Here is a 24101-nt window from a genome sequence, read left to right on the forward strand (position 1 = left end):
CTGAGAGTTCAGTTCTGGATGGAAGTTTCTCCAACTGACCTTGGTGGACGAACTACAGGAATGGGCCTGGGATGTGGGATAACTTCTCAAGTTGTCCTGTTGCTGTTAGCAACATATAATCTGGGGGTGCTGGGCTTGTTGGAGTTCTGGGGAATTAAAGTGTTCTATTCTTTAGCTATAGTCTTCTACTACCTCTTGTGAAGTAGACAGCAAACCAGATAAAATTACCAGTCTGATTTTATGGCTGGGAGAAATCAAGGTGAGTCACTGGGGTTATAAAGCTATAGAAGAAGGAATCCCCAGAGATGCTTCCAGTATCCCTGTCTGCATGCTGTCTAAAATCAAAGCTATTTCTCTTATCTTTGGGAACCCAAACCAATCAGACAATTCCTGCATCCAGAGTTAAATAATATATAACCACACAATTCCTACTAATCTTCATATCCTTAAAATAGCGTATCCATCACATAGCAGGTTCTTATAAACTGACAACTCAACTGAATTTCTAAAGACTAAAACTTTGGGTTTTAGTAGTTTAGCGATTGGAAGGAGCACAATTCAGACCTGGGAACTAACTGGCATCTGTCTGTTCTGAGGGAGAAAGGACAGAACATGATACTGCCTTATTATTGGTCTGCAGAAGACCATGACTGCAGAGCTCTGACAGTTCCTTCTAGTTCTCATATCACCAGCCTCCCTCATGACTTTATGTTGACAAGTTATTTTCTGGAAATTATTTCTACTTCACTCTTACAGAAAATAAACTAGGAAGAGATTTATAGAACTAAGAAGCAGAGAGGTACAAGTCCAAAAGGATATTAACTTTAACTTCAAAAGAAAAGGTGCACAAGGGGAAAGAAATTGGCAGAATCATCATTTCCCTTACAAATGAGATCTTTAAAATGCAGCCACAGAGATCTCAGGGTCTTCTTAATAACTCCACCCCCTGGAGTGTGTAACCCAATACCCACAAAGGAACCCGAGAGTCCAGGGATACAACCACCATGGCCTCTAACTCAGAATATGATTCCTTACCTCTCAGGAATGAGAGGGTTGCAAAGATCTGTCCTCTGAGGGTAAAAACGGCTTAAATTTCCCAGCCGGGGCAGTGGCTCACGCCTGTAATCCCAGCACTTTGGGAGGCTGAGGCGGGTGGACTGCTTGAGGTCAGGAGTTCGGGACCACCCTGACCAACATGTTGAAACACCATCTCTACTAAATATACAAAAATTAGCTGGGCATGGTGGCCGGTGCCTGTAATCCCAGCTACTAGGGAGGCTGAGGCAGAAGAATCACTTGAACCCAGGAGGAGGAGGTTGTAGTGGGCCGAGATTGTGCCACTGCACTCCAGCCTGGGAGACAAAGTGAGACTTCGTCTCAAAAACAACAACAACAGAGGACTTAAATTTCCCTTTGGTAGTGCAAGGTCATGAAAATTCTAAGGTCAGGCATGGCGGCTCACACCTGTAATCCCAGCACTTTGGGAGGCTGAGGTGGGTGGATCACCTGAGGTCAGGAGTTCAAGACCAGCCTGGCCAATATAGTGAAACCCTGTCCCTACTAAAAATACAAAAAATTAGCTGGGTGTGTTAGCAGGCTCCTGTAATCCCAGCTCAGAAGGCTGAGGCAGGAGAATCACTTGAACCCGAGAGGTGGAGGTTGCAGTGAGCCAAGATCACGCCATTGCACTCCAGCGTGGGCAACAAGAGTGAAACTGCCTCAAAAAAAAAAAAAAAAAAAAAGAAGGAAAGAAAGAAAAGGAAAATTCTAAACTTGTGGTCAGAAAGAGGGTTTGGGTTGTTTTCTCTTTTTTCCCCCTCTCTGTCATTTCTTTAGCAACCACCTCTTCCCCTGCCATGAAATTCTCCCTTTGAGAGCAGCTAACACAGCTACAAAAATGGTACCATGAGTTATAATTCTTTTATCATTAATTTCAGAAACCACTGTCAAGTGGGGTCTGCCCCCCTCCCTCTTAGGCCTCACTTTCACCAAGCAGGTATGGGCAATGCTTCCATGATTCAAAGGACCAGCTGTAAAGTTTGAGCCCGTTTTGGAGGAAACCACATATTGTCATCATGATGTTGAATCCTCCCAGCCTTCCCAGGTGGCTGCACTGAGTAAGAGCCCCTCCCTCACTTCTGGCCTCTGTTCCCACGCCCTCCTGCCTAACCTGATGTGACTATCAGCTGACCAAGATTCTACCTTAGAACAATCTCCTTTGCACAGGGTTCACTCCAACTCCTGGACAGCTGAAATTTAAATCTTCCTCAAGAATTTTTATTAACTGGATAATCTCAAGTCTTGTAATTTTGATCAACCAGAAATCTTTTTCAGAGCAAGGATTATCTATTCAACACTATTCCAGGCTACCAAGTCCCCAGAGGAAGAATACAATAAGATCCTTTACCTCAAGAAGCTTAGAAGAGTCAAACTTCATGAATCAACAGCCAACAACACCAGATGACACACATAAACAAGTGTAAAGTAGAGCGAAATACAAATAGATCTATAGAAGAGAACACACTCAGAGTATGCTGGGGCAGCGCTGGGGGGAAGTGGGCTTGTGTTAGCCCTAGAAGGCTGGATAGAGCTCAGACAAGTGAGAATTGGAGCATTCTAGCAAAGAGGCAAAATAAGAGCATAGGAATGGTATGACTTCCTGGTAGGTCTGTGAGCAGAGGGGCTACTGGGGAGTAATGAGGAAGGGAGTGGGCTAGGTGCAGTGGAATTAGTGAAAGTTTAGGTTTGATGTTACAGAGGAAATGGGAGTCATTTCTCTCCCCTGAAACTATTACCCTGTTTCAATGCTTATCTCCCCTGAACTCTGCAAGGATTCCCAATGCTAACCAATGCTTCCTCTCTTGGCTTAAGTGACAATGACACTACCCTCTCTGGCCCCACCTTGGCTTTCTTCTCCCACCATCCCTGTCAATTGTGGTATCTGCCCCCATTTCACCATCCACAGTGCCTCTCAGACAGGTACTTCTCCCAGGCCCTTAGCTTCAGCTAGCACCTGTATCTGCTGATTTCCAAATTTGCCTCCAGCCAGATCTTTCCTGAGGTTTGAATTCAAATATCCAACTGCTCTAGATGTGTCCAAGAGAGTGTCCCCCATGGGCACTTCAAACTCATCTCCAGACATTTCCTTCAACCCAGACTTGACTCGTCCCCTACATCTAATCAGAATCGAGGTTTGCTGATTTTATCTCAACATTTCTGGAATCCACTTGCCCTTTCCATTTCTACTGCTCTCCCTTAATTTAGGCCTTCAAAATTAACTTAACGATGACAATAGCAGTCTCATAACTGACCTTTCTTCATCAATAATGGCTCTCCTAACTCACATCCCCAACCCTCACTTCATTCTCCAAATCACTTCAGGGCAACAGTTTAAAAATGGAAATCTGATTATCATTCCCTCCTCAAAATTCTTCAATGGCTCACCATTGTTTGTTTACAATATAAATTCTAAGCCCTAATCAAACAGATCCTTTCTCTGTTTTCCTTCCTATTCCAGCCTCCTCTCCCAGAGCGCATACCCTTAAGGCCACTTTGTTGGCCCAGATCTTAATACTCTTAATCCTGGGAGTTCTTGACACTCTATCTCCCATGCATGCAAACTCAGTACCCTCTAGCCCAGCAACTCTGGCTCATTTTCAACCCTCTACCCAGAAGTCGGCTCCACCAGGAAGCTTTTCTTAACTCCCAGACTGGCTTAGGGCTCTCTCCAGCCTTCATTAGACTCTGGCCTTGCCTCTCCCAGTTTGCTTCATTCATGGAGCTGGGTTCATTTGTTTACTCCACTTACTTTCCCATTAGCCACCAGCTCCTTTAAAGGCAGGGACTGTTAGGTGCAGAAGTCCCCATGTTGAAAATAATATCTGGCATATAGAACACACCTTATAATTACTTACTGAATGAACAGTTCTTTAGGCCCAGGCTCATGGCACCAATTTCCTTCTCTTCTGCAAAGGTGAAGGAAAAAAGAAGTAATGGTTTGGGAGTCCGGAAGTCTGGTTATTAGTATTTGCTCTACTCAGGTGTGTGGCTATACCTAAGACAATCAATTACTCAGTGTCATTGTCCTCATAAAAAAGGGTGGGTGGGAGGAGGTGATTTCCTGTCTATCCACTTTTTAGAAAGAAAACAGAATGAATAATAACAAAATGGTCAGTAATGGAATAGTACTTTCAAGAGGCAAAACATGCACATAAAGTCCTAGTAATATTTCAAATAAAGAGCCCACTGAAGGATATAACTTAGTAAAAATAAATCTATCCACATGTGCTTTCTACCTTATAATTGATTTTAATGCATTTTTTTAAAATCAAAAAGGAATATTATTTTTTTTGTAACACTTCTGGGAATCATCATAATACTGCCTCCCTGGGTCAAGTCTGGGCTGAAAGACATGTTTGAAAATGTTGAGTTTGAAGTGCCCATGGTGGACATTCATTTGGACACATCTAGAGCAGTGGGATATTTGAATTCCCGTGTCTCCTTTAAGGATTTTTAATTAGAGTCAGATTATAATGGAATTGGAATTAAAAGTTCTATTTACTGAGTATATGTACCATGAATTCACTTAATGTTTATAAGTGTTAAAAAAATGTTGAATAATGCCTTGCATTATGTAGGGATCTAATCTTTTTTTTTTTGAGACGAAGTCTCGCTGTGTTGCCCAGGCTGGAGTGCAATAGTGTGATCTTGGCTCACTGCAACCTCCGCCTCCCGGGTTCAAGCAATTCTCCTGTCTCAGCCTCCCAAGTAGCTGGGACTAAACTACAGGTGCATGCCACTATGCCCAGCTAATTTTTTGAATTTTTAGTAGAGACAGGGTTTTACCATATTAGTCAGGATGGTCTCAAACTACTGACCTCAGGTGATCCACCCACCTCGGCCTCCCAAAGTGTTGGGATTACAGGCGTCAGTCACTGTGCCCGGCCGGGATCTAATCTTAAAGATTTATCTTAGAAGTGCCTTTCAAATTATTATTCTTTTTAAATGGAAAGAGAAAAATGGGGTAAAAATCCCAAGTTCATGGTTAAAATTTGACATTTTAGCCAAAAATTGTGCATTTAGGTGTTCTTTTTAAAAGTAAATCACAGAACTAAGCTAAATACAGATGTTCCTTGACATATGATGGGTTATAGCCCAGTAAACTCATTGTTAAGTTGAAAACGTCTTAAGTTGAAAGTGCATTTAATGCACCTAATCTACTGAACCTAACCACTCTTAGCCTACCCTGCCTTAAATGTGCTCAGAACACACACATTAGCCTACAGGTGGGGAAAGTCATCTGGCAACAGAGGACACTGTAGGGTATTGGTTGTTTTGAGATCACATGGCTGACTGGGAGCTGCAGGTTACTGCTGCTGCCCAGAATTGCTGGAGTATTTCACCACCTATCACTAGCCTTGGAAAAAATCAAAACCCCAAATGCAAAGTATGGTTTCTATTGAATGTGTATCACTTTCACACCATCCTAAGTTGGGGATCATCTGTATTCTTAAGGTTTGGTTTTGTTTTCGTAGTTCTGACTGATGGAAACTACCTAAAATGCATTTCCTTTTCAGTAACTTTCAATAAAACAATGAAATGACACGTTTTTGGTGATAGTTGTTATCCCCTGAAAACACAGTAAAAATATGTCAAGTACCCATAAGAGACCATTTAACTTTCAGAGAGGAACTGTATCGATAAGCAGAGCAGCACCTGGGCACATCTCCTATCACCTGAGAAACAGGTGTAACCGTGTTTAACAGGTATGCCCACTGCACTCACTGCTCCTGGCCATCTCCTCCATCTGCTGGGTTCCCTCTCATTGGCCCCTGTCTGAATTTGAGTCCTTATTGTCTCTCACAGGAACCTCTGTAGGATACAAGAGGCCTTCCTGGTCCCTACCTGTGCGTCTCTTTAAGTGTCCCCAAAGCATCTCCCACTCTGCCACTTTGTGTTCCAGTTATTCTGCCATCCTCTCAGGACTTTGTGCTTCTGTGCATGCCTGGAATGCCCACACCACTGATGTCCCCTGGCCAACTCCTACTCATGCTTCATGTCCCATCTCAAATGGCCCCTGTGAAGCCTTCCCCTCAGGTGCTCCTTCACCGAACTGCCACTGCACTTATAGTCCTTCATTATAGGACTTTTCCTACTGTATGCCTACATGGTTTGCATTATATGTCTCTCTGACCACTAAACTGCGAGATCCTTTGAGGGTTGAGAATATTTTTATCATTAGCATTGTGCCTATCACATCGATATTCCAAGAAATCACTGAATGAATGAATGAATGAATGAAAGTGTCCAAATCGACCAGGTACAGTGGCTCACAGCTGTAATCCCAGCACTTTGGAAGCTGAATGGGGAGGATAGCTTGAGCCTAGGAGTTCAAGACCAGCTTTGGCAACACAGCAAGACTCTATCTCTAAAACAAATTTAAAAATTAGCCAGGCATGGTGGTGCACATCTGTAGTCCCAGTTACTCAGGATGCTGAGGTGGGAGGATCACTTGAGCCCAGGAGGTTGAGGCTACAGTGAGCCATGGTTATGCCACTGCACTCCAGCCTGGACAACAGAGCAAGACGCTGTCTCAAAAAAAAAAAAAAAAAAAAAAAAAAAGAGAAAGTGTCAAAATAATAGTATTAAACACTTATATGATGTTTAGCACATACCAGACAGTGTTTTGGGTGCTTTGAAAATATTAACTTAATATTTAAATATTAAGAATAATTTAAACTTCCCAACGACTACTTGACACCAGTACTACTATCATTCCCATTTCACAGATAAGGAAACAGAGTCACAGAGAGTTTACATAACTTGTCCAAGGCTGCACAGTATGTGATAGATCCAGGAGGTAACTAAGCAGTTGACTCTAAAGTCTGCGTTCTTAACCACTATGCCTCAAAAAATGCGCTCTATGACTAAACCCCAATATTTTTTGATATACAACTTCAAATATGCTGCTGCAATACTGCTTTGCTTCATTAACAAAGATAACTTGCAGGTGGCCTTACAAAAAAAATCAGTACTGCAAAGTTTCTCAGTTCTTTGACACTGAGTTTACTTGTAAATCAGATTCCAGTACTCCCTAAGAGAATAAAATGTGACTTCCACAAAATCTGAGTGGAATCTATCAAACAATCCATAGTTCTATTAGCCCAGATAAATATGATCATAAATCTGATGGGCCTCTTTCATACTGAAGAGACACATGGTTTGTTGTGGCTAGCTTTACAGAACTGGTGTAGTGAGACATTCCAATCATAAACCTGAGGTTATTTATCAGCCTACTGGTGGAAAGCACGATGACAATGAGATCACTAAATCTGCTATGCATATAGCAAGCTACCTAAAAAGCCTTTCCCAAATTAACCAAGTGGGGAATTAAAGAAAAGCTCCATATTTGGGAAACTGGCATTGTTTGGTAGTGAAGACATTTTATCTGGATGCCAAATAGAAGCACTCCAAAGCAATAGTCTTTCCTATTACAAGGATGCTATGTGAATCTACCACAAACTTGGAATAGCTGATTCCCTGGAAAGAACACTGGGCAAGAAATTAGAAGTCCCAATGTTTAGTTCTAGCTCTATCACTATGTGACACTTTTTTTTTTGAGATGGAGTCTCGCTGCATCACCAGGGCTGGAATGCAGTGGCACGATCTCGCCTCATTGCAACCTCCGCCTCCTGGGTTCAAGCAATTCTCCCGCCTCAGCCTCCCGAGTAGTTGGGACTAAGGGCGCACACTGCCACACCCAGCTATTTTTTTTTGTATTTTAGTAGAGACGGGGTTTCACCGTGTTGCCCAGGCTGGTCTCGAACTGCTGAGCTCAGGCAATCTGCCCGCCTAGGCCTCCCAAAGTGCTCTAAGTGATTTTTGAGCAAATTACTCAACCTCTGTATGCCTTGGTGCCCTTGTGCATAAGATGGGGGCGTAATCTATATAAGCTCTAATACTGTAAAATTCTGTAATTCATCTGGGCTATGTTTTGCTTTGTACTGAATGTCAAGCAGCATGCTGAAATCACCAACAAACAGATCCTGTGACATCACTTCATGTCACTGTGTGTGGGACTCACACAGATGGTAGGAAAGTGACCTGCTGGTTGTTGGATAGAGGACAAATGAGCAGCAATTCCTATCAAAGGCAAAAGAAATGCTTCCAGAATTCACAGAAGCCCAGCTTCACACATCACTGCATAACTATAAATGGCTGCAAAGGAATAGCAACCAAAATGACAACTTGGTGTCCATTTATAAGGACTGGAACTGTGCTTTAAGCAGCCTTTGAGCCAGAGGTGGAGTTGGAAACAGTCTCACATGCCTCAGGATCTCCGTAGTCATTAAGTGAGAGAACTCTGGGCTTATACTCATCTTTATAGCTACATCTTCCAAGGAGCATATCACTATTTGTAAAGTCATATTTGAAAGAATGGCACTACCAGTGCAATCCTGTTATTAGCAGAGATCGATTCAGATTCACCAATGGTCAGTGCGTATTTCCCCCCTATATTTAACAAAACCTAACAAAACAGAATCTCGACATCCAAAAATGGAGTATTTGATTGAGTAAATTAAGATAAATCTATACAATAGAATACTATGCATTTATTAAAATAACTAGCATATTTACATTTATTGTTATACAAAGATACACATGATATGTGTGCTCCACTGGTTTTTCACTGTAGTCTCCACTGCACTTAGCAAAGTGACGGACTAGCACATTGTACATTCTCAAAAAAGATTTCTTGAATGAATACATGAGTCAAAGACATGTAAAGGAAAAAACAAATTTAAAGTATGTGTTCCGCCCAGCCCTATTTTTGTAATCATACAAACATGGTACAGATGAAGTATGGAAGTGCATATAATCAAAACAATACAGCTATTACCATGAAGGCATTGTGGGGAATTTTACTTTTCTTCTGGAAATACTATCATTATAGTACTTTTTAACAACAAACATTTACTACTTTTGTAATTGGAAAGCAAAAGTTAGTACTACTCTGCAAATAGGAATATTTGACATAAATATGCAAAAATTGGTAAAACCTAAGTTGGTAAAATATTAAGACCCTCCCCAAGAAACACTCCAGCATTATAAAGGAATACATGCATACTTGCATTTTTCTGAGCTCAACTAGTTAGCATACCAAATTAATTATTAGGAGTAACCTAACTATACTTGCCATAGGGCAAGCTATTGGTCATGGGGGGTTTAAAGGGAAAAAAATATGTAACATCTACTGTTAATGCAGCAAAGATGTTATCTTAGATTGGAAAAGCAGGTATACACAATATTGTCAAGAGACTCCCCACAGCACACAAACCGAAACGGCATTAATAAGTGTGTCACTTCCTGACCATGTGGGTTTGTGGTACGGCTGAACCGTGCCTATAAAAAAAAAGTAAGGTACACCTTTTTGCCACAGATGTGGCAGCAAGATGTGTCCTTCTGGGCTCAGTGACCTCTCCACTTATGAATCTTTTCCTCTGTGGTGCCCTATAATATTCCTAAGAGGAGAAAGAAAAGACAGCCTTTATTTGTTGCTGTGCCCTGGGAAAGATAAGCAGAGCATATTTCCTCTGAGTGCCTTTTTCTCTTTGTCTAACTAGAACACTCTAGCTAGAATTTCTGTCTGTTCTGTCACTTCCTATACTTTCCACATCTCAGCTAATCTCACTTGAGAAAGTACTGGTTTCAAAATGCATCATTACAGACACAGAATGCACCTGCCACATGGAATAAATAGTATCTGTGTTTAATCTGTCGAGTGGGAGAAGTCAGAGGAGCTGGGAACAATTTACTGGGGGAACACACTGAGCAGTCTCCGGGCAATCAACAGTTCAGGTGTGAGGATCATGTTCTTCTGAGGCTTCTTGTTTGAGTAAAGGTAAACTTTGCTGTCTGAAACTCCCACTAATTCAAGCCTAGGGACAGGTGTCTCCCTGGACTTTCTACATGAGTGTAACTATCGGCTTCGTCAGGTGTGGTTTGGCTTCAGTCAGGCAACCTCTCAACTAGATCTAGCTTCTCACTGGCAGGAAGCTTCATCACTGATCTGTAAACCAGCTGGGACCTGGGCCAGCCCGGGTGAACGTGAAGAGAGCTGCTCATTTCCACTGGCAGGAAATCAATCTTGGAAATGCCCTTTCCGTAGCAGAAAATCAGATAACAAATCGAGCTAGGGTTTGGAGCACCATATAAAGAAAGCTGTGTTCCCTAACAATTAAATATTAACTCTTCTGCAGTGACAACAGTACACTCTCTTGGTGGTTCTAAGACCCAGCATTTTTATTTGCTATAAAGAGTCAAGCAAGTCACTTTATTCTCCATTTCTCCTTAGATATCCCCAAGGCCTTAGTTCAATTCCAAATCACCACAAAGCCTTCTCCAGGCCATCTTGATTCCTCCCCCGCCCCCAACACTTATCTATTCCACATATTTTGGTAGGTAAACATCGGGCTTGCTCATTACTTCACTACTGTGTGTGCAGAGAGCCTTCTCTCTTCTGCTTATTGAATTGCAAGCCTCTGGAGACAGGAACACTGGCTTACCTAGGCTTTATTTCTATAAGCAAACAGTCAGAGGAAAGATGCCCCCAGAATGTGTCAGTAGATCATTGTTCAAAAACAAAGTGAAATGACTATCCTTTGCCTGCTTCTAAAGGTAAAAACCAGTGAGATCTAAGATAACGAAAATGTGGGTTTTCAAAAGAAAACCCCATTTGAGTTGGATCTTATTTATTTGTGTGATTCATCCACTTGCTAGGTAACCGCACCAATATTTAAATTGCTGGCTGAATTTCTAACCATCAGCTTGTTTTTGGTCTATCATCGCCTACCATTTGTCACTTTTATGACCAAGAATGCCTAAGAAAAGATTTAGGAAAAGGAGAGGCCAGGCAGAGAAACATAATGTAAAATAACATTGGAACACTGTTAGAACTCGTTTTTATTCTTGTTGCATACAAAAAGGCAGAACAGACTGTCCTGATTGCCTGAACAAGCCACACACTTGACATCGCCAATGTTATTGTAGCCTGCTGTGCCTGGCAAAACCCACTTCTCTCTCAAATTCAGGCTCAGCTATAACCCCTCCCTGTGAAGCTTAGCGACAGCCTGAAGTAGAACTCATGTCTTATTAAGCCCTCTGTCTTTGTCCATTCAGGGTGCTGTAAGGAAATATCACAGACTAGGTGACTTATAAACAACAGAAATCTATTTTTCACAGTTTCTAGAGGCTGCAAAAGTCCAAGATCAAGGCACCAGCAGATTCGGTGTCCAGTGAGGTCCCACTTCTGGTTCAAACATGACTGTCTTCTTGCTATGTCCTCACATGGCAGAAGAGGCAAGGGAGCTCTCCTGAGTTTCTTTTATAAAGGCAGTAATACCATTCATCTAGCCATTCATCTAGGTCAGTGGTCCCCAACCTTTTCAGCACCAGGGACCAATTTCATGGAAGGCAGTTTTTCCATGTATGGGGGCTGGGGGTTGAGGAGTATGGTTTCACGATTATTCAAGCCCATTACATTTATTGCTTTTTTTTTTTTCCCGACACAGGGTCTTGCTCTGTTGCCCAGGCTGGAGTGCAGTGATGCCAACTCAGCTCACTGCAGCCTCTGCCTCCCAGGCTCAAGCCATTCTCGTGCCTCAGCCACCCAAGTAGCTGGGATTACAGGCATGCGCCACCACGCCTGGCTGATTTTTGTAGAGATGGGGTTTTGCCATGATGGCCAGGCTGGTCTCAAACTCCTGAGCTCAAGTGACCCGCCCACCTTGGCTTCCCAAAGTGCTGGGATTACAGGCATAAGCTACTGGATCCAGCCTATTTCTATTATTTTACATTTAATATATAAGGAAATAATTATACAACTCACCATAATGTAGAATCAGTGGGAGCCCTCAGTTTGTTTTACTGCAACTAGACAGTCCCATCTGGGGTGATGGCAGACAGTAACAGATCATCAGGCATTAGATTTTCATAAGGAGAGTGCAACCTAGATCCTTTGCATGTGCAGTTCACAATAGGGTTGGCACTCCTATGAAAATCTACTGCTGCTGCAGATCTGACAGGAGGAGGAACTCAGGCAGTAAAGCCAGCAAAGCGGAGTGGCTGTAAATACTGATGAAGCTTTGCTTACTCGCCCACTGATCACCTCCTGCTGTGCAGCTCAGTTCCTAACAGGCCACAGACAGGTACTGGGGGTTGGGGGATCCCTGATCTAAGTGATCACCTCCTAACGGCCCCACCTCCTAATATCCTTACATTAGGGGTTAGGATTTCAACATAGTAATTTGGGGAAACACTTCAGTTTATAGCATCCTCTTAGCATTATGCTGTAACTGGCTATACATGTGTCTTCCTTTATATTAAATTGTGAAATTCACTGGGTTGCATAAGGAAGTTATTCAAAATATTTTTGCAAAGATTTTAGCTTGTGTTACTTGATTGTGAGAATAACTGAGGTACAGTGAATTTAAGTGACCTATTCAAAGCCCTAAACCAAATCAGCAATAATGTATGGGCAGACCCCAATAATTCTGACCCCTGTGTCCCAAGAGTCCAGCCAACTGACTGTGTCTCTGTGGAAGAACATCTTATCAGCTGTGAATGAAAAGGAAGTATTAGATGAGAAGATAGTGCTTGTCCATCTCTGAGCTGCTGATGGACTAGGAATCCTGGCTCACTGTAGTGACCCAGGAGCACTATCCAGAGCTTTCTCTCCCAAGACATCCCATCAGGGCTCTTTCCTAAGGGCACCCCTGAAGACCCTGCTCCACTTCCCAGTGTGGCCTTTTCTGTAATTAGAAGTAGTAATTCATAATCAGTAGCAGAGAAGTGAGCCGAGATCGTGCCACTGCACTGCAGCCTGGGTGACAGAGTGAGACTCCGTCTCAAAAAAAAAAAAAAAAAAAAAAAATCATTAGTTATTCCATAGAAGAGCTTCATTTGAAAAGTCAATCTACTCAGTTCAGATCAGTAATTGTAAACTATCACACAGCTACAGCTTTCATCTCCATAATATTACAATTACCTACCTACCTAACCTGTAGTATCTACAAAGGTTGTGATTATTTATCACTCAGAATTACTTCATTTAAAAAAAAATTCAACTTTTATTTTCTATTTAGGAGATATATGTGCAGGTTTGTTACAAGAGTATATTGCATGATGCTGAGGTCTAGGGTACGACTGAGTCCATCATCCAGGTAGTGAGCATAGTACCCAACAGGTAGTTTTTCAACCTTGCCCTGGTCCCTCCTTCTCCCTTCTTGTAGTCCCGTGTCTATTTTTCCCTTCTCTACATCCATGTATACCCAATGTTTAGCTCTTACTTATAAGTAAAAACATGTGGTATTTGGTTTTCTTAATTCATTTAAGATAATGTTGCTGCAAATTCTGTTTTATAGCTCCATAGTATTCCATTATGTGTATATACCACAATTTCTTTATCCAATTCACTGTTGATGGGCACTGAGGTTGATTCCTAGGTTGATCTTTGCTATTTTTGAATAGTGCTGTGATGAACATGAGTACATGTGTCTTTTTGGTAGAACAATTTGTTTTCCTTTGAGTACATACCCAGTAATGTGGTTGCTAGGTCAAATGGTAGTTGTGCTTGGTTCGCTGAGAAATCTCCAAACTGCTTTCTACGGTGGCTGAAATTCATTTACATTCCCACCAATACTGTATAAACGTTCCCTTTCCTCTGCAGTCTCACCAACACCTGTTATTTTTTGACTTTAAATAATAGCCATTCTGACTGGTGTCAGATGGTATCTGATTGTAGTTTTGATTTGCATTTCTTTAATGATTAGTGATGTTGAGCATTTTTTCATGTTTTTGGCCACTTGTCTGTCTTCTTTTGAGAAGTGTCTGTTCATTTCCTTTGCCTACTTTTTAACTGAGTTGCTTTTTGCTTGGTGATTTAAAGTTCCTTATAGATGCTGGAAATTAGACCTCTGCATAATGTATGAATATTTTCTCCCATTCTGTAGGTTGTCTGTTTCCTCTGTTGAAAGTTTCTTTTTTGAGACAGGGTCTCACTCTGTTACCTAGACTGGAGTGCAGTGGTGTGATCATGGCTCACTGTAGCCTCAACCTTTCCAGGCTCAGGTGATCCTCCCACTTCAGCCTCTCAAGTAGCTGGGACTACCAGCACACACCACATGCCCAGCTAATTTTTTCTATTTTTTTGTACAGAGGGGGTTTCACCATGTTGCCCAGGCTAGTCTCAAACTCCTGGGCTCAGGCAATCTACCCACGTTGGCCCCCAAAGTGCTAGAATTCCAGACATATGCCATGGTGCATGGCCAGTAGTTTTCCTTTTGCTTTGCAGAAGCTCTTTAGTTTAATTAGGTCTCGCTTGTCAATTTTTTGTTTTTGTTGCAGATGCTTTTGAGGACTTAGTTATAAATCTTCCCCAAGGCCTATGTCGAGAAGGGTACTGCCTAGATTTTCTTGAAGGATGTTTATAGTTTGAGGTCTTACATTGTATTAGTCTATTTTCATGCTGCTGACAAAGACATACCTGAGACTAGGTAATTTATAAAGTAAAGAGGTTTAACTGACTCACAGTTCCACATGGCTGGAGAGGCCTCACAATCATGGCAGAAGACGATGGAAGAGCAAAGGGATGTCTTATATGGCAGCCAGCAGAGAGAGAATGAGAACCAAGTGAAAGGGGTTTCCCCTAATAAAACCATCAGATCTTGTGAGACTTACTCACTACCACGAGAACAGTATGGGGGACACTGCCCCCATGATCCAATTATCTCCCACCGGGTCCCTCCCACAACACGTAGGCATTATAGGAGCTACAATTCAAGATGAGATTTGGGTGGGGACACAGCCAAACCGTATCATACATTTAAGTCTTTAATCCATTGTGAGTTAATTTTTGTATATGGTGATAGGTAGGAGACCAGTTTCATTCTTCTGCATATGGTTGGCCAGTTTTCCCAGCACCATTTATTGAATAGGGTATCCTTTCCCCATTGTTTATTTTTGTCAGCTTTATCGAAGATCAGTTGATTGCAGGTGTGCAGCTTTATTTCTGGGTTCTCTATTCCATTGGTCTGTGTGTCTTTTTTTGTACCAGTACCATGCTACCATAGCCTTTTGGTTACTATAGCCTTGTAGTATTTTGAAGTTGGGTAATGTGATGCCTCTGGCTTTGTTCCTTTTGCTTAGGATTGCTTTCACTATTTAGGCTCTTTGTTTCCATATGAATTTCAGAATAGTATTTTTTTTCTAACTTAGAATTATCTTAGCTCCAAGATTTCAGGTCTGAAATTCCTCCCCCTTGATTACAACACTCCTAACTTCCACCTGTAATATTTCATCACAACTGCTAAAGATACTTTTTGGGTGTCTCATAACCTCCAGTCTTCCAACCCTTCTTCTCTCCGTGCACCCATTGCATTTGGACTCAACTGCCATCCCAATACAAACCCAACCCAGTGCTAGCCATTTCACTCTGCCCTAACCAGCACTCCTCACCCTCCACCCGCCACACCTTTGCTAGGTCTGCCTGCCTGGCCCCACCTTGATTACACCTTTCATTTTTTTCCCTCACCAGGTACTGTGTACTGCTATAGAAAGCCATAATACATTGTGAAACCATTATGCATTCCTTTTAACCTCAGCCATGGCTTCACTACATATGTGTAGATGTCCCCATCAGCACCTTAAACATTGTGTTTAAAACCAAATTTCTCCTGATATACATAGTTGTTATTGATGTAACCAATCTCTCAGGCAACAAGCCTTGAAATCAAGAGTGAAATTTGTCTCTTTTCCCACCCACTTCCCTGAAACCCCTGTCATCAAATCCATATTATCTGTATTATTTTTAATCAAAGCAAATGCAAAACCTGTCCCTTTTTTTCACTTCCCCTGCAGACCCATATCCTGTTCCAGTTACACTAATGGTGATAACCTCCTGACTGATTTTGGATCATCCAATCTCTGGCCTCAGTTCCATCTTTTTTCATTTAGCTAAAGTTTAGCTCACATAACATGCCCCAAAGCCACCAGTGGGCCTTTCCTCTTTGCCAACTAAAGCTTACATTCCTAAGCCTGACCATCAAAGCCTTCCAGAACCTAGCCTTTATCTGCATCTGTAAGCATCACCCACTGCTTGATATCATACAGAATAAAAGAGTAAATATAACATGTTAGAGTACATCCAGTATATTAAGGATAAGTACTGTCATGGAACTCCTGGTTTCTAAAATAAAATGTATTTCTTGCCAAGGGTCATGTTAAAGTTTGAGAATCACTGTGTTTTTTTTTTTTTTTTTTTTTGAGACGGAGTCTCGCTCTGTCGCCCAGGCTGGAGTGCTGTGGCGCAATCTCGGCTCACTGCAAGCTCCGCCTCCGGGGTTCACGCCATTCTCCTGCCTCAGCCTCTCCGAGTAGCTGGGACTACAGGCTCCCGCCACCAGGCCCGGCTAATTTTTTGTATTTTTTTAGTAGAGACGGGGTTTCACCGTGGTCTCAATCTCCTGACCTCGTGATCCGCCCACCTCGGCCTCCCAAAGTGCTGGGATTACAAGCGTGAGCCACCGCGCCCGGCCGAGAATCACTGTTCTATACCATTTGCTATTCCTAAACCTGAACTGTGACTTTCTCCTTCATTTTTATATTATGAAATATTTCAAGTATATAGAAGAGTGTAGAGAATAATGTAACATTTATCACATGTTAACGTGATGTTTACTTTAGATCTTAAAATAGATATGTACATAGTATATGTGTTTATATGTGTATATAAATATATTAGTGTATCTATCTGTTTGTCTTCTTCTCTCTAAAGCAGATACAATTACCGGGGCATAGTGGCTCACACCAATAATCCCAACACTTTGGGAGGCTGATCACTTGAACCCAGGAGTTTGAGACCAGCCTGGGCAACATAGGGGGATCCTGTTTCTACAAAAAACTTTTAGAAAATTAGCTGAGCATGGTAGTATGTGCCTGTGGCCCCAGCTAAGGGGGAGAACTGCTTGCTCCTGGGAGACTGAGGCTGCAGTTAGCTATGATAGTGACACTGCATTCTAGCCTCGGTGACAGAGTGAGACCCTGTCTTAAAAAAAAATAGATTCAACTGAAACGTAGCTTCCTATGTCTACCAATTCCCTTCCCACCCTCCCCACTGGCAGTCTCTATGCATTGTGGGTGGTTTTCATTCCCACTGTTTTTTTTTTTTTTTTTTTGAGACGGAGTCTTGCTCTGTCGCCCAGGCTGGAGTGCAGTGGTGCAATCTCGGCTCACTGCAAGCTCTGCCTCCCGGGTTCACACCATTCTCCTGCCTCAGCCTCTCCGAGTAGCTGGGACTACAGGCGCCCGCCACCACGCCCGGCTAATTTTTTTTGTATTTTTAGTAGAGACGGGGTTTCACTGTGGTCTCGATCTCCTGACCTCGTGATCCGCTCGCCTCGGCCTCCCAAAGTGCTGGGATTACAAGCGTGAGCCACTGCGCCCGGCCCATTCCCACTGTTTTCACATGAAAACATTATAAAATTATAGTTGTATCTACATATAATGATATAATAAAACCACATGAAATTTATAAATAAGATTTTTTTGGATATTTTTAACCTTGATACAAATTTTGTACCTAACAGTCTTCTTTCATTTAATCTACGTTTGTGTTTTTCCACATTAATTGCTATTCTCTAGTTGACTCATTTCCTTTGCTGACTACTTCCACTGTGTGAATATACCACAATTCTTTAGGTCATCCTCCTGTGGATGGACATGGAGGTTGTTTCTAGTGATTTGCTCTCACACACTAGGCTGCAGTCTAGTCTTGCCCATGTCTTCTTGTATATGTATATGACTAGAAGGGGATTCCTTTATAGACTTTTGCCCAGATTGTTCCCTTTACCTGGAATAGCTTCCTGTCAGAACACCTTATCTGTCCCTGCAGACACCTCTCACATGCCAATTCTTCCATGCCTTCCAACTCACCTGGTCAAAGCAATATCTTCTTCCATCCATTCTCCTGCATCCTCCAGTTTGTGTCACTTAAATGATGGCTACCATATACGACCTTGTCCTGTAGTTATCTGAGTATTCCCAAGTAGGCCATAAGTTTCTTGTGGGCAAGTATTGTGTTGTATGGTACCTCCCTGCTTAGACCCTAGCACAGATGTTTGCCAGAGTGGCCCCTCAACAAACATCTGTTGAATCCACTAAACCCTCCTTTTGCTACCAAGTACTGCTATCATTATCTAATGATATATATCTTATGACAATAATATACACCTAATGGCTGCTACATTCTCATGTGTTATTATTTATGTATTTTCATGGGGCTCTCTAATGTATATGGGAGAAACTAAATGTTTAGGGTATACCCTGAGCTCAACAACCAGCTGAGGCTAAATGCCCATAGGGAGCTGTGTATGCATAAAGATAAACGAAAATATTTCTCCTCCTTTCTTGTTTTTTTTTTGTTTTTGAGACAGAGTCTTGCCGTCGCCCAGGCTGGAGTGCAGTGGCGCGATCTCGGCTCACTGCAGGCTCCGCCCCCCGGGTTTCACGCCATTCTCCTGCCTCAGCCTCCCGAGTAGCTGGGACTAAGGCGCCTGCCACCTCGCCCGGCTAATTTTTTGTATTTTTAGTAGAGACGGGGTTTCACCGTGTTAGCCAGGATGGTCTCGATCTCCTGACCTCGTGATCTGCCCGCCTCGGCCTCCCAAAGTGCTGGGATTACAGGCGTGAGCCACCGCGCCCGGCTCCTCCTTTCTTGTTAAATCACCCAAAATACTATATTTATGCCAGTAATTTTATAAGAATTGTGTTCAGAACTAAAAGAAATCAAACACTGGGTGGATAAGAAAGTTACCAAAAATTGGAGTGGGGGGCAATTTCTGAGATTGGTGCTGTGCTTTTTCTCTTTTCTTTTGAGATAAGATCTCACCCAGGCTGGAGTGCAGTGGCACAATCATAGCTCACTACAGCCTCAACCTCTGGGCTCAAGCTATTCTCCCACTTCAGTCTCCTGAGTAGTTGAGACTACAGGCACTTACCACCACACCTGACTAATTTTTGTACTTTTTGTAGAGCTGGGGTTTCACCATGTTGACCAGGCTGATCTTGAACTCCTGGGCTCAATCATTCCACCCGCCTTGGCCTCCCAAAGTATAGGGCCTACAGGCCTGAGCCACTGCACTCAGCCATTGCTGTGCTTTTTAAATCCACCAATGCTTGTTGCCATTAGTGTAGAAAGGACTTAGAGAGAGAATCCGTTTCATCTTCCCCCACCTAGTTCCTGTCACCTTAGCAATTATTCTATAAATGTGGCGTGGCAAGAGAGTTAGAAACAGCCATGTATGTTCTGAGTGGCTGCTAGTGTGTAGCTTTAGAATTCTTGACCAGAAGACAGGATTGGGGAAAAGCAAAGGTGCCTGTCCATCAATAGATACTAATTTCCCCACAAAGTTCAGTGGGAGCAGGAGGGTGGGGAAGATTTTTTCCTGGTTCCAAAGCAGAGATTTATGCTCAGTATACTTCTTTTTATTAGACCTAGAAAAATGAGGTTAAGAAATTATATGTGGAAAAATCAGTTCAAGTATCCAAGGATGCAAACCTCTTTCAGTTTGTTCATGAGTACAAAGTATTGGCTTAAATGAGAGCAAGTTGATACCTGTTTATACCAGCCTCATAAATTTGTAATAAAACATGTCCAGGTCACAGGATTTTTATAAGCAGCTCACCATTCCATGCCATATGATCCATCAAATAAAGAATACATGAAATAAGAATTTTTAAGCTGCCCTCTTTAAGTTGACAGGAAGGTCAGTTGAAACCTGGAAAATCCTAGTCTTAATGAAGGCGTTTAAAATTCATATTGAAAAATGTACGTTTTCTTAGCTCCCAAGGCACCACAACTTCTCAGGGCAAACAACAACATGCAAATTTTGGAATAACTAAAGAAATCAAACCCTTGGTGTTTGTTTCTAGGTTATAGGTTGACTTCAGAAAAGGCCACATATAAGAATAACCATTTGTCCTTACTGTAACATAACCTCAAGTCTCAGATGACATCTGATTATAATCTGTGAAGTGCTACCTGGCTGCCTGGATTGTTTTTCCAAATGAGTTGAAATGTCCACATTCACAGCTGCCCACCAATACATACTTTAAAAGATATATACCGCTTGATTATTGACTGAGCATTGCCATACCATGGGTGGACCCTGGCAGATTTAGACCTAGATTTTAATAGTAGCCAAGAGACAAACAACTCCTTCCAGTCTTTGCTCAAATCTCACCTCCTCAAGGAGGCTTCCCAACCACCCTATTGATTTAATACCGCACTTCTACTCTCCCTGGCATTCCACAACACCCAACTCTGCTCTACTTTTTCTTTGTTTTCCATAGTACTACTTATCACCTTGTGACTTAACATGTTATTTTCTTGCTCACACTTTTAAAAAAATCCAAGCCGGGTCGGGTGGCTCACGCCTGTAATCCCAGCACTTTGGAAGGCCAAGGCAGGTGGATCTCATGAGGTCAGGAGTTCAAGACCAGCCTGGCCAACATGGTGAAACCCCGTCTCTATTAAAAATACAAAATAGCGGCCAGGCACAGTGGCTCACGCCTGTAATCCCAGCACTTTGGGAGGCCAAGACGGGCGGATCACGAGGTCAGCAGATCGAGACCATCCTGGCTAACACGGTGAAACCCCATCTCTACTAAAAATACAAAAAATTAGCCGGGTGTGGTGGCGGGCGCCTGTAGTCCCAGCTACTTCGGAGGCTGAGGCAGGAGAGTGGTGTGAACCCAGGAGGCAGAGCTTGCAGTGAGCCGAGATCGCGGCACTGCACTCCAGCCTGGGGGACAGAGTAAGACTCCGTCTCAAAAAAAAAAAAAAAGCTGGGTGTGGCAGTGCGCTACTCGGGAGGCTGAGGCAGGAGAATCGCTTGAACCCAGGAGGCGGAGGTTGCAGTGAGTCAAGATCACGCCACTGCACTCCAGCCTGGACAACAGAGCAAGACTCTGTCTCAAAAAATAAAAATAAAAATAAAGTAAAATACACATAACATAAAATTTACCATCTTACCATTTTAAGTGTACAGTTCAGTAGTGTTAAATCAATTCACAGTGTTATGCAACCAATCTCCAGAACTCTTTTCATCTTGCAAAAATGAAACTCTGTATCCATTAAACAACTCCCCACTGCTCCCTCTTCCCAATCCCCTGGCAACCACCATTCTACTTTCTGTCTCTATAAATTCAGAGAACACTACTCTAGGTCCATTATATAAGTGGAATCATACAGTGCTTTCCTTTTGTGACTGGCTTATTTTGCTTAGCATAATATCCGCAAGGGTCATCCATGTTATAGCATGTGCCAGAATTTCCTTTTTTTTTTTTTCCGATAAAGAGTCTTGCTTTGTCACTCAGGCTGGAGTGCAGTGGCGCAATCTTGGCTCACTGCAATCTCTGCCTCCCGCATGCAAGCAATTCTCCTGTCTCAGCTTCCCGAGTAGCTGGGACTACAGGCACCCACCACCATGCCTAGCTAATTTTTGTATTTTTAGTAGAGAGGGGGTTTCACCGTATCAGTTAGGCTGGTCTCGAACTCCTGACCTCGGGTGATCCACCCACCTCAGCCTCCCAAAGTGCTAGGATTACAGGTTTAAGCCACCGTGCCTGGTCAATTTCCTTCCCTTTTTGTTTTTTTTAGACAGAGTCTTGCTGTCGCCCAGGCTGGAGTGCAGAGGCCCAATCTCGGCTCACTGCAACCTCCACCTCCCAGGTTCAAGTAATTCTCCTGCCTCAGCCTCCCACGTAGCTGGGATTTGAGGCATGCACCACCACGCCTGGCTAATTTTTGTATTTTTAGTAGAGACGGGGTTTCATCATGCTGGTCAGGCTGATCTTGAACTCCTGACCTCGTGATCTGCCCGTCTTGGCCTCCCAAAGTGCTGGGATTACAGGCCTGAGCCACCGCGCCCGGCCAATTTTCTTCCTTTTTAAGGCTGAATAATATTCCACAAAATTTTGTTATATCTGGAATGGGATATATTTGATACCCACTCGATAGCTCTGCTTAGCTGTAACAAAGATACTTCCAATGAACACTACCAAAAGAGAATCAAGCTTCTTCCACTAACCCTACTTCTGTCCTATGCTTCTTGTTCCTATCTCAGTAAATGGCTGCACCCAGGTGCTCAAGCCAGAAACCAGAGATATAGCATTCCTTCTTCACTGTTACTGTTCTTTATCCAGTTGCCAGTGATAATTACTAAAATGACTTACATATATTGAGCACTTACTCTCTACTACACATGGTTCTAAGGTCATTGCATGTGACTTAAATAAATAAAACATTTATTCCTCTCAACTCTATGAAATGGAATCTACTATTTTTAGCTATCGTACAGATGAGGAAACAGGTGAAGTCCCTTGCCCAAAATCCAGACAAGAAGTGGTGGAGCCAGAATCTGTGCCCAGGTAGTCTGGCTCCAGAGCCCATGCCCTAAACTTTTATGCTATTCAGGAAATGCTGTTTCAACCTCATCTTTTGGAAATCATTCTACCAATGTATTAGTCTACTTTCCTAAATGTGTAAGTGAATATAATTTTGTCCAGGTCCTTTATCTCTTCCCATATGCAGTTTGGCTAATGGAGATACCAATGAGAAGAAGATAAGACTGTGTCTATGGTAAGCCTAGGAAGTTTTGTTTAAGAGCAAAACTAAGTTTCCCCTTTAAGTTTTGCTCTTAAACAAAACTTCCTAGGCTTTTGGGAAGTTGCTTCTTAAACAATTCCCAAGGATGTTCTCCCTGGGAAATTGCTCTTAAACAAAAGTCCTAATGGCATTTGATTTTCCTGTGTTTTGATATTTTTTTCTCTAAAGTGGAATATGTCAACAAGTCAGTTTACTTGAAGACTGTGATTAATCAAAGCTGTAATGTAGCAGATATAGTTATTAATATCAACCAGGTACATCAATCATAAACACCATTAAAAAACTGACAACTTTCCTTCTTTGAGGTTGCATTGATCTTGGAGGCAAAGTGGGATGGAAAGCAGACAGCCCAAGCCTGAGTCCCATCAGATTAAATGAATCACATACTTAAACCACAATCCTTCTGGTACCAGTAATGCCGTAAACTGAAAAGAATAATAAAGGCCAACTACTTAAGATTTCTGGGCCGGGCGCAGTGGCTCACGCCTCTAATCCCAGCACTTTGGGAGGCTGAGGCGGGCGGATCACGAGGTCAGGAGATCAAGACCATCCTGGCTAACGCAGTGAAATCCTGTCTCTACTAAAAAAAAACACAAAAATTAGCCGGGCGTGGTGGCGGGTGCCTGCAGTCCCAGCTACTAGGGAGGCTGAGGCAGGAGAATGGCGCAAACCCGGGAGGTGGAGCTTGCAGTGGGCCGAGATCGTGCCACTGTATTCCAGCCTGGGCAATAGAGCGAGACTCCATCTCTAAAAAAAAAAAAAAAAAAGATTTCTGAATTAAAGTTGAAAAAAAATGAATGCAATTACAAGCAGTAAGATGAATGCAGGTCGAGAAAGTGTCACTTTTGCATTTTCAGCTTATTTAGTGTCTAACAGCCAATATTATATAAGTTTATCATCGAGTTAACATTAAAATACGATGCATTTTAAAGCAAAAGTGTGCATTTTGAAGTCCCTAAGGTGCCTTTAGAAAACAGAGGATACAGTACCAGCAAGAAGCTATTTGGGCAAGTCCATAGATCACATGGGCTAGGAAGAGACAAGCACTCAATGTTACCAGAAATTCAAGGTCAGCACTTGTAGTTTCATTTCCATCACCCCAGCACTCCCTTTGACAAAGGATTATAGTATCTACTGAAAAGTTACATTCATTCCCAACTTGCTATTTCAGCCTCACCCACCACTCCTCACTCCAGAGAATTCAATTACTTTCGCATTCCCAAATAACAAGCAAATGATGAGTTGGGGGGCCTCTTTTTATATGACATCCAAAAAGATGCAGAAAATAAAGAACAACAGTAAGCCAGAAGGGATTTCAGCTTAAGTATGATTTTTACATATGCATCACTAGATAACAGTATACAATTAATGGGGTGGG

At 42.4% G+C, this 24101-nt stretch overlaps 1 protein-coding gene across 2 annotated transcripts in view; it reads right to left on the minus strand.

Annotated features, from left to right (window-relative positions):
* The window catches only part of PAQR8 (progestin and adipoQ receptor family member 8), a 47838-nt gene that overhangs the window by 7816 nt on the left and 15921 nt on the right, over positions 1-24101 (minus strand). The window contains exon 2 of one of the 2 annotated variants that reach the window (XM_030804277.1): positions 3915-3965. The exons of the other annotated variant lie outside the window; for it this stretch is intronic. The gene's annotated coding sequence lies outside the window, so the exon portion shown is untranslated. The remainder of the gene's footprint in view (positions 1-3914; positions 3966-24101) is intronic. 2 annotated transcript variants of the gene reach the window in all.

The sequence above is a fragment of the Nomascus leucogenys genome, chromosome 22a, assembly GCF_006542625.1.
Source record: "Nomascus leucogenys isolate Asia chromosome 22a, Asia_NLE_v1, whole genome shotgun sequence".
In the NCBI taxonomy this organism is placed as follows: Eukaryota; Metazoa; Chordata; class Mammalia; order Primates; family Hylobatidae; genus Nomascus; species Nomascus leucogenys.